General features: G+C 38.6%; 1 protein-coding gene across 2 annotated transcripts in view; it reads right to left on the bottom strand.

The window, feature by feature from the left end:
- The window catches only part of arhgap42b (Rho GTPase activating protein 42b), a 92,150-nt gene that overhangs the window by 42,370 nt on the left and 34,042 nt on the right, over positions 1-15,738 (bottom strand). The window lies entirely within an intron of this gene.

The following is a 15,738-nucleotide window of genomic DNA, read 5'->3' as shown; positions in this document are numbered from 1 at the left end:
CATCAACAACAACAACAACAACAACAACATCATCATCATCATCATCATCAACAACAGCAAAAATGGAAGAAGGCTCAATGTTTTTTGGGAGGAAATTCAAATGTGTGTGTTCTTTTTCTTTACTTCTTGCTGTGACTTTGTGATGAACGGTACTATTTTGAAAAATTAGTGACACAATTTGATAAATATCATGTAAAAATTCAGTTATCAATTACTTTGGGGCAAGGTCAGTCAAATATATTTACTGTACATATGTGATATATAAATAGAGTTGGGCAATATGTTGAAATTTAAATAACATTGAGAATGTCGTTTTGAAGACATGCAAAATGTGTATGCCGTATTTTCCGGACTATGAATTGCACCGGAGTTATTCAAATAACTATAGCATAAACAACATGCCAACAAGTTTACCAAAGCATCAGTATTACCCCAAATAACTAACTCCATTGAATTATTCTTCCTCAGTGTCACTTCTAAACAACTCCACAAACTCCGGAGGTAGAGGAAGTGCAGATTCAGTGTGAAAATAAACTACATGTGAAATGCGGTTGCCAGTGTGAAAATAACGAGTTAATAATATGACATATAAGTCGCTCCGGAATATAAGTCGCACCCCGGCCAAACTATAAAAAAAGGTGTGACACATAGTCCGGAAAATACGGTATCTTTTATATAAAATTTAAAAAAAAAAGCTGATTTAAAAAAACAAAACAAAAAACAGAACAAACTGTAGAGCATCGTGAACATGAGCTCACATATCGTGGGATGGCTTCAGAGTCTATGAAGAGCCCTAAAGGAAAACGTTCCTTTGCACAGCCACTTTGAACTTTTACTTTCTGGAAGGAGGCGTAGAGTAAGATCAGAAAAATAAAATATCTTTAAGAATTCTTTTATCCCAAGGGCGATCAAGGCGGCTAACTCTATGAATCTCCAGTCATTTATATGTATTCTCTGTTATTACTTGGGATGCTATCTTTTGTGTGTGACATGTAGATCGGTGTTTGCTAGGTGATATTTCTGGCCTTTTATGATTCATTTGACGGACATTTCACATTTGTCTGATAATTAAACCTCAAATAATATTTTTTTGACAACATTGCCCAACCCATTATACAAAATACAATTAAAAACACTACAGTGACTTTAAAGACACTCAAAGGGCTTTACAATACATTATTAATTCACTCCGTAGCCACAGCAGCCCTGGGGTGGACTGATCTGCACCTCTAACCACTGAGCCACTGTCAGTTTTTTTTATCACATTGAGTTCATATTCAAGCTCACAAAACAGTAAAGTAAGTTTAAAATCTGTTGTTGAGCTAATTGTATGAACTAATCCAACTCAAGATGGAAAACAACATTGACTTCACCTGTTTAACTGCTCAGTATAAATATGTCTTATCTGGACGTTAAAGCTACAATGACATTATGAGACGATATAAATGGTCGATCGTTTGGCCTGAACTTGATGCCGTTAAATGTGACTTTAAAGTTTAGTGCCTAAGATAGATCCTCGTTCCCGCCCATCAGCTGGTTGTAAGACTTGCTTTATGGGCGCCGGTGTCACGAATGACGCGACTCTAAGCGTGATTTAAGGTGTTATCCTGTGTAGTGAGTGTGCATGATGAAGCAGGCCTGGGATCTATGCGGCATCTATGATAGGAGCACTAATTTAAAGGTATTGCATCAAACGGTCTATCCACTTTCTTGCTACGGTCTTCTGAGCACTTTCTTTGGTCCCGTTAATCACAATGCATTTTCTTCGTCCCAAAATAACCTTGTCAATTCCATCATCCGTGCGGAGCGTGCAACTTCAAAATCCTGCCACAATCTCTCCCGAGCTTGTAATGCCTTCTGTTTCTTTTGCAATGTTGTAGGAAGATAGAACCTCCCGATGCAAATGTGTGTGGCTCTGTTGTGGTAATTGAATTAATCCATGGTCCTTCAACTGGAGATATGCATTTCACACTTGAAATCATAATCTTTTGCAGAATATAATGGTTACATTCATCATTATATTCAGATTAAACGCACGGCCTGTCAACAACCATGCACGAGAACACTATTTCAATAAGAGTTGTAACAATTTGTGATTAGAAGGCTCTACTGACAATGTCTTCTGGATAACTGGACGAAATGAAGAAATATGACAGACAACATGGTCATTTCATTCTGGCACCGAGTTAAGACAGAATGTGCACAGAAAGTACAGTAATAAGCAAATTTTCGAATGATTGTGACACATTTTCTTTCAAATTCCAAAGTAAATCATGTTTGTGTAAATCCATGTCCGATTACGTGACTATTCCAGAGCGATCAGAGTAATCTTGTATAGTTTTGAGAGTGAAACTAGTTAAAACTAATACTGATTCATACATTTTACTCGAAACCAGTCCAATACAACAACATTGTCCTGTGAAAAGTACAGTAACAAAAGTTGAAGCTCTTTGGCCTCTCATCCATGAGGCTTTGTCAAAGCTTGTATCAGATGTGATTAGGTAATTTAACCTCTACAGATGAACTAGGAATGATGGATTAGAAACTGTCCATAATAGTTAATATAACTGCGTGTCTCTCTAAAAGTAGGGCTTTTTATTGACAAGTACTGTTCTAAAAGTTTTGGAAGTACAAAGACAAGCGCAGCTGATCGGACAAAGCAGGCTGAAATAATGAGTGTGTTACAATGATAGAAGGTATTAATCAGCGCAGAATAATTACACCCTGTCGGACTTTAATGACACGTGGCTTGACATGGTGCCAGCTTATGTGCTCCTCTGTATTTTCACAAGAGCAACCCCCTTTGACACACGTTTCCATGGTAACCTGTACGGTTTGAAGATTGAAGGTTTGATTAAATGAATTAAAATGTGATCAAATGCACCGTCAACAGCCACAACAGTCCGTGTTTAGGGCAGTGCTATTGGCAAAAACGCACGTGCATATCCTGATGACCCTGATGCACAGGGGCCACACCCCACTCGGAATGCACCAGCTGCAGGAGACAGAGGAGCTCACACATACTGATCTCTGTTCTCTGTCCCAGCTGCAGTGTCCACAGTGCGTACCTTTGCAAATCAACACACCATTGTCCGTCACATTAAACTGCCCAATAATCCAATCACATAAACCAGAACTATGAAGGGAAACGGACAGCTAGTACTTATGACATTCGGCTGTAGTGAATTCAACATTCATCGATCCTTATTTGGCTTCGCAGAGCAAAGTCAAGTGTGTTTAGAAAAATTCCACTCTATCACTTTGTGCGTGGAAAAAGAAAATGGTGAAATGCTTCTGTGAACCCAGTGTCCTGGGTGTTATCCAGCCTTCTTCCTTTCATGTATGTTATAAGCACACAGTCAGACGGGAGACACTTACAAGCTTGATGTTGTTGACACTCACAGAATATGATGTCCCATCTTTTATCTGCAAATTGTGGCGTCCGCCTGTTCGTCCGAGGTAGTCAGATCTATCCTTTACTGTAGAACTCTGTGAGGTTTCAACTTTATCCCAGATATGTTTTGTACTTTTTCCTTGCGGAGAAGGAGGGTCAAAGGACAGGGGACGTTGGGACATTTGTCTAAGGACAGGGGACGCTGGGACATTGCTAAATTCCTATGAACAGTTCCCTTCGAGGCAACTGCTGTTGTGATTTCAGGCAATACAAAATTACATTTTATTGAATTGAATTTCAATGTGTCTCATCTTAAATGCCATATATGCCATAGGCCACACATTAGTTCCTACTTGTGCTCACAGACTGATGCACTGACCACGCCAAAGTGATACACGAAGGGCGATCCATGCCAGCACCCTACCTTCCCACGGCCTTGTGTACAGTATATCGTAATGAGACTAATACACACTAAATAGACAGAGAAATTGAAAAGCACTGTTGCACATTAACATCAACTAAGGCTGTAGTCAACAAAAGTAATCTTTGGCTGACTAAAGAAAAGCCCTGTGCGTCGATCCTTTGATTAAAAGGACACTATTAAAAACTCAAAATTATTTGGATTTAAAGAAAAACTATAGATGAGAAGTACCAGTAAACAGCCTCTTCATAAGTGAAATGGCAGATTAAACTGTCCAGTCACTCCCAAAACACCAGAAAACTCCATGTATTACCCTTTCTGCTGTTGTGCCGAAATCCTTATAATCCAAGATTATCAATTAGTAAACTGATGGAACATTTGGTTTGGCAACACTCACTCGCTAAGCACAAGCTCAAGAGCAGATGATCCAGATGTGAAGACACAGGTAAATCAGCTCACACAGAGTAATCAAGGACAGAGGGGACAGTAGGGACAGCTGTGATGTCTTTTCTGTTTGTTAAGCTTCAAGATGCTGTGTTTTATTACAATTCAGCTGCAGGTGCGCTGCGAGACCCCGGGTTCAAAAGACATAACTACTGTGTACTATGTGTAAATATCTCATGTTACAACTATTGATCAGGTATATGTAGCATTTATTTTTTCTTTGTAGAATTTTTTCTCTGTACAGCCTGAAAATTACGGTACTTAAAAATGGGGTAGTAAATGTTGCTTTGTCTGCACTGGTCTGTATCGACCAAAAACACATTGGTGAACTGTTGACAGGTGATTTGGAAAAGCCATCCTTTGTGGTTCAAACTGGCAAAGCTCAAAATGCTCAAAGAAGGTGAGGTTTCTGATGAAATGTGTGCAAAAAAACAAATGTGAATTGGAGGAAGTTGTGAAAGAGCATTGAAACATATGGGGAATAGGTTTGTATGTCCAAGATTGTGTGTGGAGTAGAAGATAAGGAGTTATAATCCATAGCCATATCTAAATCATCAGGTTATGTGCTATGTCAACAGCAGACTCTCCTCACCTTATCGTCAAATGCCATTGTCATTGAGTCGGCAGCAATGTTATAGTTTCAGAGCATTTTTTGAAGTGGGTTTGCATAATTTAGGGTTTGCAAACGAAAATAGATTGTCTGTATTTGTAAATGCTGTGTTAACCCTGCGACGAGGTGGTCCCTGTCCAGGGTGTACCCCGCCTAAGGTCACTGGGATAGGCTGCAGTCATCCGCGACCCCCAACAAGAACAAATAATTGATCACAATAATCCTATGTTAACGTTCCAAGAGGAAACTTTCTGAAAATAAAAACTGTGTAATTCTAACTGATACATATATTTTATTATACCATTTATTCACCACTCCATCTTGACTTTTGATTGTACCACATCAAGGTTTTGAGTGAATTACATTTTCAATGAACCAAAGTAGATATTTAGACAAGAAATAGGGCAACTTATTTGAGACTCAATGGATTACTTTCAAACTGGCATTGTGCCAAATGCCCTCAGCAACAGCCCCTCTCAACAGGATTAAATCCATATGAGCGAGCACAGTGTGATGCTTGAAAGGATGCAATAGCGCTAAGCAATTTCATTACCAGATAGAGAGAGGAATGTCAATGTGCCCACACTTTGTCGCTGCTGCTGCTGCTGCTGCTATATTTTAACCATCTATGAATCAAGCGGGTCCAAAATATTGCTTTACGGTTAGTTCAGAGACACCATGAGAACAAAATGCCAGTGTTTTAGTACATCATCAATACCTGACTTAAAAAGAATCAAATCAAAAGATGAATGGGTGAATAATACAAACTTGATATCCTTCTGGTAACTAAACAAAGAGTTAACTCATAACATTAAGGCTAAAATGACTGATACTTTACTGATACTTGTAAGCCGTATTGTAAAAACATGATTATGAAAGTAACTCTACAACTAGGGATGTCGCAGTATCAAAATTTAGACTTTTATTGTGAGGAGGAATATTTTAGGATTATTCACTATAATTGATTCCAAGACCATCAAAATCTAAGTCCATGACCAGCTGTGTGAAATAAAACATTCTCATTGAAAAGTCATGATTTTTGACATGCACAATCAGTTAAAAATCTGATGATAGTGGCATGATGAGCAGCAGTGTTGTGCCTGCTAAACTTGTCACCCGACGCACGTAGGCTGCTTCATTTCAACATATTAGAAATACTTTTCCCCAATGTCAACAGGGGGGTTCAAAACAGCACTTTTTTGGAGTACAGATTGAACTGAAATTGTTTATTTTTTCTTCTATAATTACACAAAATAAGCTTCAGTTCTTGGGCCAAAAGTATTTATTTTATGATTTTTGTAAAAGTATTTTATCTGATGAGATCATACAATACAATATTTTTTTATATTCTGGAAGAAATATACAAAAGTAGTAAACGAAGAGCACAAAAACGTTAAACAGTGGTTTGATTTAAATGGATGAATTCTCTAAGTTTAAAAAAACTAATTTTATTTTGTGCAATGATAAAAAATAAATAAAAAATGACATGACGTTAATACATGGATAGAGTTTAAAAGAGTAAAATACATTTAAATTGCTGTGTTGTGAAAGGAGATCATTAAGATAAATCAATGGCATTTAAGAAATAAAAATTAATATTGTATCGCAAATACACTGCCTGTCCAAAAAAGAAGTCGTCACTTGGATTCAAATAAGAAAATACAGTAGGTTGAGCTTCCTACAGGATAAATGCTGCAGGTGATGATCTTTCATCTGCAACACAGTATAAACCCAACTGATGCAGTCTCTGGCTTCTCATTTCTGAAACAAGCATGAGGAAAGACAAATCCTGTTTGAGAAGGGTCAAATCATTGGCATCAAGCAGAGAAATGATCTAAGGAGAAGCAGAAACTAATCTACCACAGATCTGAACCCCAGTGAGAGTGTTTGGGACGAGCACAAGGATTTGTGCAGTGGTCACTCTCTCACAGCATCAATACAAGATCAACTGGTGGAAAATAATGCAAAACTGGATTGAAATAAATATTTTAATATTGCAGAAGCTGACAAGCTTCTGCAATATTAAAATACTTATTTCAATGAATAATGTGTGAATGTGTGCTGTAATCAAAGCTAAAGGTGGTCCTACCTAATAATAGAGCGTGTTCCCCTTTTTTACTGTGGCAACTTCTTATAAGGACCGGCAGTGTATATAGTGTAATATTTTAAACAATCTGTGGGTTAATTTGAGTAAATATAAATCAAATGATAACCCTAACCCTTCAACCTCTTAACCTTAATCTTGACAATCCGCTCCACAACTATACTTTATTAAATGCTCGACACCCTTTGACTGGATGAACAGTTTGTATTGGTTACACATTGGTTGCTGTGCCACATGGGTGGCAGTATGCAAGACCATAACCGCACATATATTTTAGTTTTCCCTGTATTTCTTTCACTGTCCTCACAATAAAAAGCTGCTTTAATGTACCCTGCAGCATTTTACATTGGCAACAAATCAAGAATATCTGTCTGTAGTTAAATGCACACAGTCCAATCTCCCCAGCTCTGGAGGTGTCATAAAAGACTTCTCGGTCACTGTATTTCAAAAGAAAAAGTAGGGTTTGTTTAGTTAAGCACTTCCCTCTCGCAATATGAAAGTCAGCAGGGAAGAGATTTCAGTGAAGAGACAGTCTGCTTTAGAAGCGCCTGAGCCCTTGTTATGTGAAGTCTGTACAATAAAGATGGAAACTCTGATGGAACATTAATCTCAAAAAATAAATAAAAGTACAGGTAACTTTATATATATATATATATATATATATATATATATATATATATATATATATATATATATATATATATATACATATATATATATATACACATATATATATATATATATATATATGTGTATATATATGTATATATATATATATATATATATGTGTATATATATGTATATATATATATATATATATATATATATATATATATATATATATATATATATATATATATATATATATATGAGAGACACTTGAGTCAGACTAGAGCAACATAGACTTGTCTGTATTTCATGCTTCAAGTTGAAGAAGGTCATGTTGTGTATGGTCAGTCCAAGATTGCAGGAAAAGAGAAGAGCTCTGTGAAATAGTAGGCAATGGTAGTGTAGCAGCTGTAGTTGTGTTAGTAATAGCAGAACATTTTTCTCTCAATTCTTACAATGAAGTAATACACTGCCTGACTAAAAAAAGTTGCCACAGGAAAAAAGGGACACATTTTGTAGAGCGCCTTTAGCTTTGATTACAGCAAACATTCACTGTGAAATAATTTCCATAAGCTCCTGCAATATTAAAACATGTATTTCAATCCAGCGTTAGATTATTTTCCACCAGTTGATCTTGTATTGATGCTGTGAGAGAGTGACCACTGCACAAATCCTTGTGCTCGTCCCAAACACTCTCACTGGGGTTCAGATCTGTGGTAGATTAGTTTCTGCTTCTCCTTAGATGTTTTCTCTGTTTGATGCCAATGATTTGACCCTTCTCAAACAGGATTTGTCTTTCCACATGCTTGTTTCAGAAATGAGAAGCCAGAGACTGCATCAGTTGGGTTTAAATACTGTGTTGCAGATGAAAGAACATCACCTGCAGCATTTATCCTGTAGGAGGCTCAGACCTACTGTATTTGCTTAGAACTTTTTGCTTCTTTTGCTTCAAGATTGTGGCTGTGGCTCAGGAGTTAAAACGCTTTCCCAGAAACACAAAAGTTTTTAACAATAAAAATATTTCAAACTCCATTTATCCAATTTTAGTATTCAAATTATAGGGAGAATAAATCATATTGAGGACAGTGAAATCAGTAGTTGTCTTTAATTCCCATTGTAGGTACGGATACACATAGTCTGAGGGCTGCTATTGGCCGAGATGGTTCATATGGCACAAACATGTCTGAGATGTTCTTTGGTGGGCCAGGGAGAGATTTGTACACAAGCTGAGCTACTTTAAAGTCCATTCTCTGAGCCTGAAGCCAGTGCAAAGACCTGAAGACTAAATAATAGCAGTTTCTCATGTGGCCTTATAATAGTTCCTATACAGATTTTTTCCCCCTTCTCAGACTTGATACTTGATTCTAGTTTCAATACTTGTTTTAGTATCGATTAGTATCTGGTTGTGTGACTTAGACTCTACTTTCTAGAGCATACTGTTTTTAAGTCATTGGATAAAACACTTTGTTGCCTATGAATGTGATGCGGTGGTAGAGGGGACTTACAGCTGCAGATTGGCAATCACACTTCCATTATTAGCTTGACATGTTATGAGTGATACTTTATTTAGATGTTCAATTGTGCTAATTTATAAAGTGAGAATGTCTATGCAGAGACGCTGAAATATCTAGTTAAGAATTTGAATAAGAGAAGAAGTATCTCACCTGCTACAGCCACTTTGCATTGGCTTTGTCTCGTGTGCTATTATAGTTAATGATAGCCAGAGGCATCAATTCAAAATATCCCCTATACACTTGTACCAATAAGTGCAATGACAAGCGCACAGAATTACCCCGACTTATTAAAGAAGGTGTAAACGATAATCAACACTATTGCCCTCATTGTCTCATGGTGATGCCTTGTTGCGACCGATATAAAAAGTCGACTTCGATGTGTGTCAAAGGGGAACAATCTCACAGCTGAATCCTCATCTGCAGCAGCACTGGCTCCGTAAGCTACTCGAACACTCACATTAGTCTAAACTTTTATGAGGTGTGGAAACCAAAACAAGCATTAACAGACAGACACTGGGCCGCGACTGAGTGAGTGTGACACATTTACCCTGCACATAAAAAGCATACGACTGAGGGCGGATATGAGGAAGTTGTTACAGGCGGAAAGGAGCTGATTTGTGAGTCCCCAAAGAGCGTCCCCTTGTTTGTTTAGAACAGTTTGGTTTTTGGATGCATAATTGTGCTTGATCGCTGGTTTGAAAGTAGATGTCTTCTTTTGTTTATCTGTTTTAGTATAAAACAGTTTGAGCTCGAAACAAACCAAAACCAAACACCACGGTGCATTTTCTATTGACACGAAATCTTGTTAGCAACCAACATAATTGTTGTTCCAGGTACAAATAGAATAGTGCTTTTTAACTCTGTGTTCTGTGCTGTTTTTTGTTTTGTTCTGTAATTATTTTGTAATATCGTAAAGCAATTAAAAAGAAAATAAACTATATATAAAAAAAAATAAACTGTTGGAAAGAGCTATTAATTGCATGGAAACCTGTCACAAATACCACATTTTGTACCACAGAAAATATCACAATAAATGATAAAATTGAAACTAGTTTTAGCCACAAACACAATAAAAGTCAGGAGGATAATCCCAGTGAATCCTTTTCTAGATGTACAGTATTGTTAAAAAACATGAGCAGCCATAATCAAAGAATAAAACAATAATGAGCCATAGACACCTTTACACAAACTATATAATGAATTCCAAAATCTATTGTTCCACCTAGTATTTATTGAATGATGAGTCGATAGAGTAATTATCTTGACAGGACTAATTGCAAAAACAATACAATATTTCAGTTTCTGCTCCACCATGATTTGACTATGGCCCAAGTATGTTCCCCTTCAACTACACCAAACAGCCATCTTCAGGTTTGCATCATAAGAGCAGAAAAAGATTGCTATCACGACCTTGTGAGACTGAAGTGACACATAACAACTAGAAAGCCACTCGACGATGACAACAGTGAGTGGAAGAAGAGGCAATGGAGTGCGACACGAACGGGGTTTAAAGTAGTAACATTGATCAGCTCCTAAGAGATTTGTTCTGTTGGTTTATCAGCGCACGAGCAGCCCCTGCACAAAGAGACGAGGGGAGACCAACAGCAGCTGAACAGAGTGTACATTGATCTTATATTTCTGGGTTTTGTTAATTATGCCAAGGAGGTCATGCTTCTCTAGAGAGGATTTTTCAGTGAATTGATTGTTTTTGAATCAATTGTTTTTTGTTCTGTAGGAAAGATAACCAAAAACGTCTTATTTTACTTCCTTTTTAGGTTGATATTTTCATTTTAAAATGGTGGATATCGGGATTTGCAATATCTATGAGAGCCACAAAGCAACAGAATCTAATCAATGCGGATAAATAAAAATATATCTGTTCACTGGGAAGAACTGTAGCTGTGACAACAAAATTTCAAAATACAGTCATAGGATACAAAGAGGAAGTGCTTTTTAACTCCGTTCTTTATAGCAAAGATGGCACGGACACAACTGCAATGAATGATTGGAGAAAAGATTATGTGACATCCAACGGCAACTGTTTCTCGTCCCGAAATGAAGAACGATCTTGTGATTTATCTTGATTTGCCACCAACACAGGCAAAACATTACATTAGACAGATTAGGTGTAATAATCATAATCATTTTCTGTACAACCAGTGTTCTTACTGAAAATAAACATTAGCAATGGTTTGTGCTTATTCAAAAGTAAACACATGAATAATGTATGATTGCAGTGACTCAGAGGTTTCCTCATGGTGTTGATGTTGATGATCACTCATGTTTTTACAATGTTTCTTATTCAGTTATGTATTTTTAATGGTGCCGTTACCTGAATGTGCTTACACTGTTGGTGATGCGTTTCAAAGCATGTGACCGCACTAAAACCAGATTTATAGACTTCAAAATAAAGAAAAAAAACAACAAACACACAAAAAAGACAGGACCAGAGCTTTATTAACATAAATAATGGCACAATCTTGTCCAATCGTGTCTCAGTTCGTATTTCACAAAGGTTCATTTCGGTGTACGCTACAGCAACTTAAGTGGACTTTTTCTGGCCAGTTCACTTCACAGAGGTTTGATACTGTCAGACTTTCATTAAACGAGCCTCCATGAACTCTGGCCAGAACAATGGCTGCCTTCATTTCACAGTGTTGTCTCAGGGTCAATGGGACATTCCTCAGCTCACAGAACGCCACACAAGGCACCCACATGCGCTCCACATCCACAAGGGCCAGCGTTTGATTTATTCTTATCTCGTCATTTTTAAGAGATCGCTAATTGTTAAGACTTTATGATATATAGTAGAAAAAGCTTCAGTTGTAGTCATCTGGACTCAGTTAGAAAAAATAGACGTTTCGACTCTCATCCAAGAGTCATTGTCAATAAAAGAATTTAGATCGAGAACTCCGATATTAATACTGTTCTGTGGTAAGACCCGCCCATTGGGCGGAGGCTTCCTGAAGAAGAAGGAGTTGTTTGTTTCAACAGAAACTCCCCCCTTGTATCTACCGAGCTAGCCTATTCAGAATGGAGAAGGAGCCTTATGCAGATGCTCAGTGAAAGGATCCAGGAAAACAACATCAGAATTGATAAATTGAAAGACAGAACAGGAACTTTACAGGAGAAATTAACCAGCATACTCCCTGAAGAAGCTTTCAAAAGAGTGCTGGATTTTACACAGACAGCACAAGAAGCACAGCACAAGAAGAGCAAGGAACGCCAAATCAAGAAGTTCAACATTCTTTTGAACAAAAAGAATGCAGGTGAGGTCGAGCTAGACATTAGGACTGAGACAGACAAATTAGCGACCAGCAAAAACAATTGGATTAAGAACCTATCAGATCATGTTCTGACACAGGCAGAAAAGGAGGTGCTCTCTAAAGGGCTCAACTTTTCTGTCACCTCTAAACACATCCCTACAGAGGACTACATCACAGCCACTGAAACGGCAATTAGGAACAACAAAATGACTGAATCGGAGGCTGCAGACCTGAGGTTACGTGTCACAGCGACTCTGAAGAGTGCCAAACCACCTCCTTCAAATATCACATCTGAAGAGAGAAAAGCACTTTCAGCACTAGAAAAAAATCATAGTATCAACATCCTCCCAGCAGACAAGGGACGTTGCACTGTGATTATCAACGCAGCTGATTACGAAGCCAAAGTCCACACCCTCTTTTAGGACACGACCACATACGAGCGCTTGAAAAGAGATCCGACCAGTGGCTACAAGAAGAAAGTGATAGACTGTTTACAAAGGCTGGAAAAAGAGGAAGCGATAGACCGGCCTCTGTATTACAGACTGTATCCTGGTGAAGCCATGCCTTGCATTTATGGCCTTCCAAAAATACACAAAAAGGATGTTCCACTCAGACCCATAGTGTGCAGCACAGATTCCATCACTTACAATGTGGCCAAGCATTTAACAACTATATTGGCTCCACTTGTGGGGAATTCGGAACATCATGTGGAAAACACGCACAACTTTGTGGATAAAGTGAAACATCTCCAACTGGACCCAGATGACCTCATGGTTTCATATGATGTTGTGTCCCTGTTCACCTGCATCCCGACCTCTGATGCAGTAGCAGCAGTGAGGATCAGACTGCAGGAAGACACCACCCTACAGGAAAGGACCAAACTGACACCTGAACACATATGTAAACTGTTGGACATCTGTCTGAACACCACTTACTTTCAATTCCGGGGACAATTTTACAGACAGATTCATGGCTGTGCCATGGGCTCGCCCGTCTCTCCCATAGTGGCCAACCTGTACATGGAGCACTTTGAGAAGAAGGCACTGGCCTCATTCTCAGGCATAGCCCCAAAACTGTGGCTTCGCTATGTCGATGATACTTTCGTAAGAATCAAGAAACAAGAGCTGGAAACCTTCTCTGATCACATCAATGCTGTGGACCCACATATCAGGTTTACAAGAGAAGATGCTAAGGAGAATCGCTTGGCCTTTCTTGATTGTTCCACGATCAGAGGAGAGGACGGGAAACTCCAAATAGAAGTATATAGGAAACCTACACACACGGACCAGTATCTGCTCTTTGGTTCCAACCACCCACTACAGCACAAGCTGGGTGTGATCAAAACCTTACAACACAGAGCTCAAGGTGTGCCCACCAGCTCAGAGGGCAAGAAGAAAGAGGAAAAACATGTCCGAAATGCCCTCTCAGCCTGTGGTTACCCCGCTTGGGCTCTCAACAGAGTGAAGAGAACCAAGAAGCAGGACAAAAGGGAAACTGAACAGAGAAGGAAGGGTGTTTCTATCCCTTATGTGTCTGGCCTGTCGGAAAAACTGCAGAGAATTTTTAGACAACACAATGTCCCTGTTTATTTTAAACCAGGAAACACTTTAAGACAAAAACTGGTTCATCCTAAGGACAAGTTGCCGACTCAAAAACAGAGCAATGTAGTTTATTCGATCCAATGCAGTGAAGAACAAAACAACGTTGTCTTTATTGATAACTGGAGTGTGTTTTGGGGAAAGCCCGGGCTCATACGCAGGGATGGCATCCATCCGACTTCGGAGGGTACATCCCTATTAGTTCGGAATTTGACCGACAGTCTTAGTCGTGTTAAGTGACCATCTAGGGATGAGCCCTGGGCGCAGAGCAGCAGTTTAAGACGCTCCTCTGTCGCTGAACTCTCGCCCGTTCTGTTACATGTGAAGTGTTCAGATTCAAGACAAATAGAGACTGTGTGCGTCCCACGTGTCCCTCGTACAAATAATGCCAAAAAGTCACATCTCAGAAAAAATATTTCAGGCGTCAGACCAAATAACTTAAGGAAAATAATAATCACAAATGACACAAATATACAAATGAATAAACACGTAAAATGTGGACTGCTAAACATTAGAGCAATTTCCTCCAAATCGCTCTTAGTTAATGAATTAATTAGTGACTATAACATAGATCTTCTAGCTCTAACTGAAACATGGCTTCAACAAGACGACTACGTCAGACTAAATGAGTCCACCCCACCCACCCATGTTAACTTTCAGACTGCCAGGAGCACAGGCCGAGGTGGTGGTGTGGCAGTGATCTCCCACTCAAGCCTACTCATGAGCCCTAAAACTAACATTTCACTCATTTGAAAGCCTTATGCTGTCGATCACATGTCCAAATATGAAAAACCAAAAAGGAGTTTTGTTCATAGTTATCTACCGACCTCCTGGTCCCTATTCAGAGTTTTTAACAGAGTTTTCTGACTTTACATCAAACTTAGTGTTAGCCTGGGATAAAATAGTTATAGCTGGAGACTTTAATATCCACGTGAACATGAGTGATGACGCTCTCAGTAATGCCTTCAGCGCCTTGTTAGACAGCATTGGTTTCACTCAGAATGTAAATAAACCGACTCACACTCACAAGAACACTCTGGATCTTGTCCTAACGTATGGAACAGAGATTAGTGACCTCATTGTCCTCCCTCAAAACCCTATATTGTCAGATCATTTCCTAATTACCTTTCAGTTTATTCTTAAAGATCATCCAGTCCCACAAAATAAAGTTATAATGAAAAGGACAATATCTGAAAAATCTATCTCAAAATTCAAAGAAATAATAGAGCCAATATTCAGTGACATGTCATGTGATCCTGCTGAGAACAGCTTTAGTCCCAGTTTAAGTGATCAATTTGTCGACTTGACCATGAATTCTCTGTCTGCTCTTGACGTTGTCGCGCCGTTAAAACAGAAGGTCATTAGGCCAAAGCGTGCCTCCCCATGGTACAACCAAGAACTGCGTTCACATAAACAAAGAGTTAGAAAGTTAGAGGGATTATTTCGTTGCTCTCACACCGAAGAATCCCTAAAAGCATGGAAAAGTTGCCTGCTGTCTTATAAGCAGGCTCTGCGTAAGGCCCAAACCAGATATTATTCAAATCTAATAGAAGTCAACAAAAGTAACACTAAATTCCTTTTCAGCACTGTAGCTAGGCTAACAAACTGTCACAGTGCAGTAGAGCCCTCAATCCCAGCTACACTCAGCTCTGATGATTTCCTCCTATTTTTTAACAATAAAATAAAAACAATCAGAGATAAATTAGATGAAATTACCCCCGCTATTAGCCCTGAACTAGCCCAAGCTGTAAATCTAACGTCCCATATAAATCCACCTG

Source organism: Eucyclogobius newberryi, unplaced genomic scaffold, assembly GCF_026437365.1.
Source record: "Eucyclogobius newberryi isolate DKJ021-1_F unplaced genomic scaffold, fEucNew1.0.hap1 SCAF_10, whole genome shotgun sequence".
Classification (NCBI taxonomy): Eukaryota; Metazoa; Chordata; class Actinopteri; order Gobiiformes; family Gobiidae; genus Eucyclogobius; species Eucyclogobius newberryi.
Note: the sequence above shows the minus strand (reverse complement) of the source record. Positions and strands in the feature narration are given on the sequence as shown.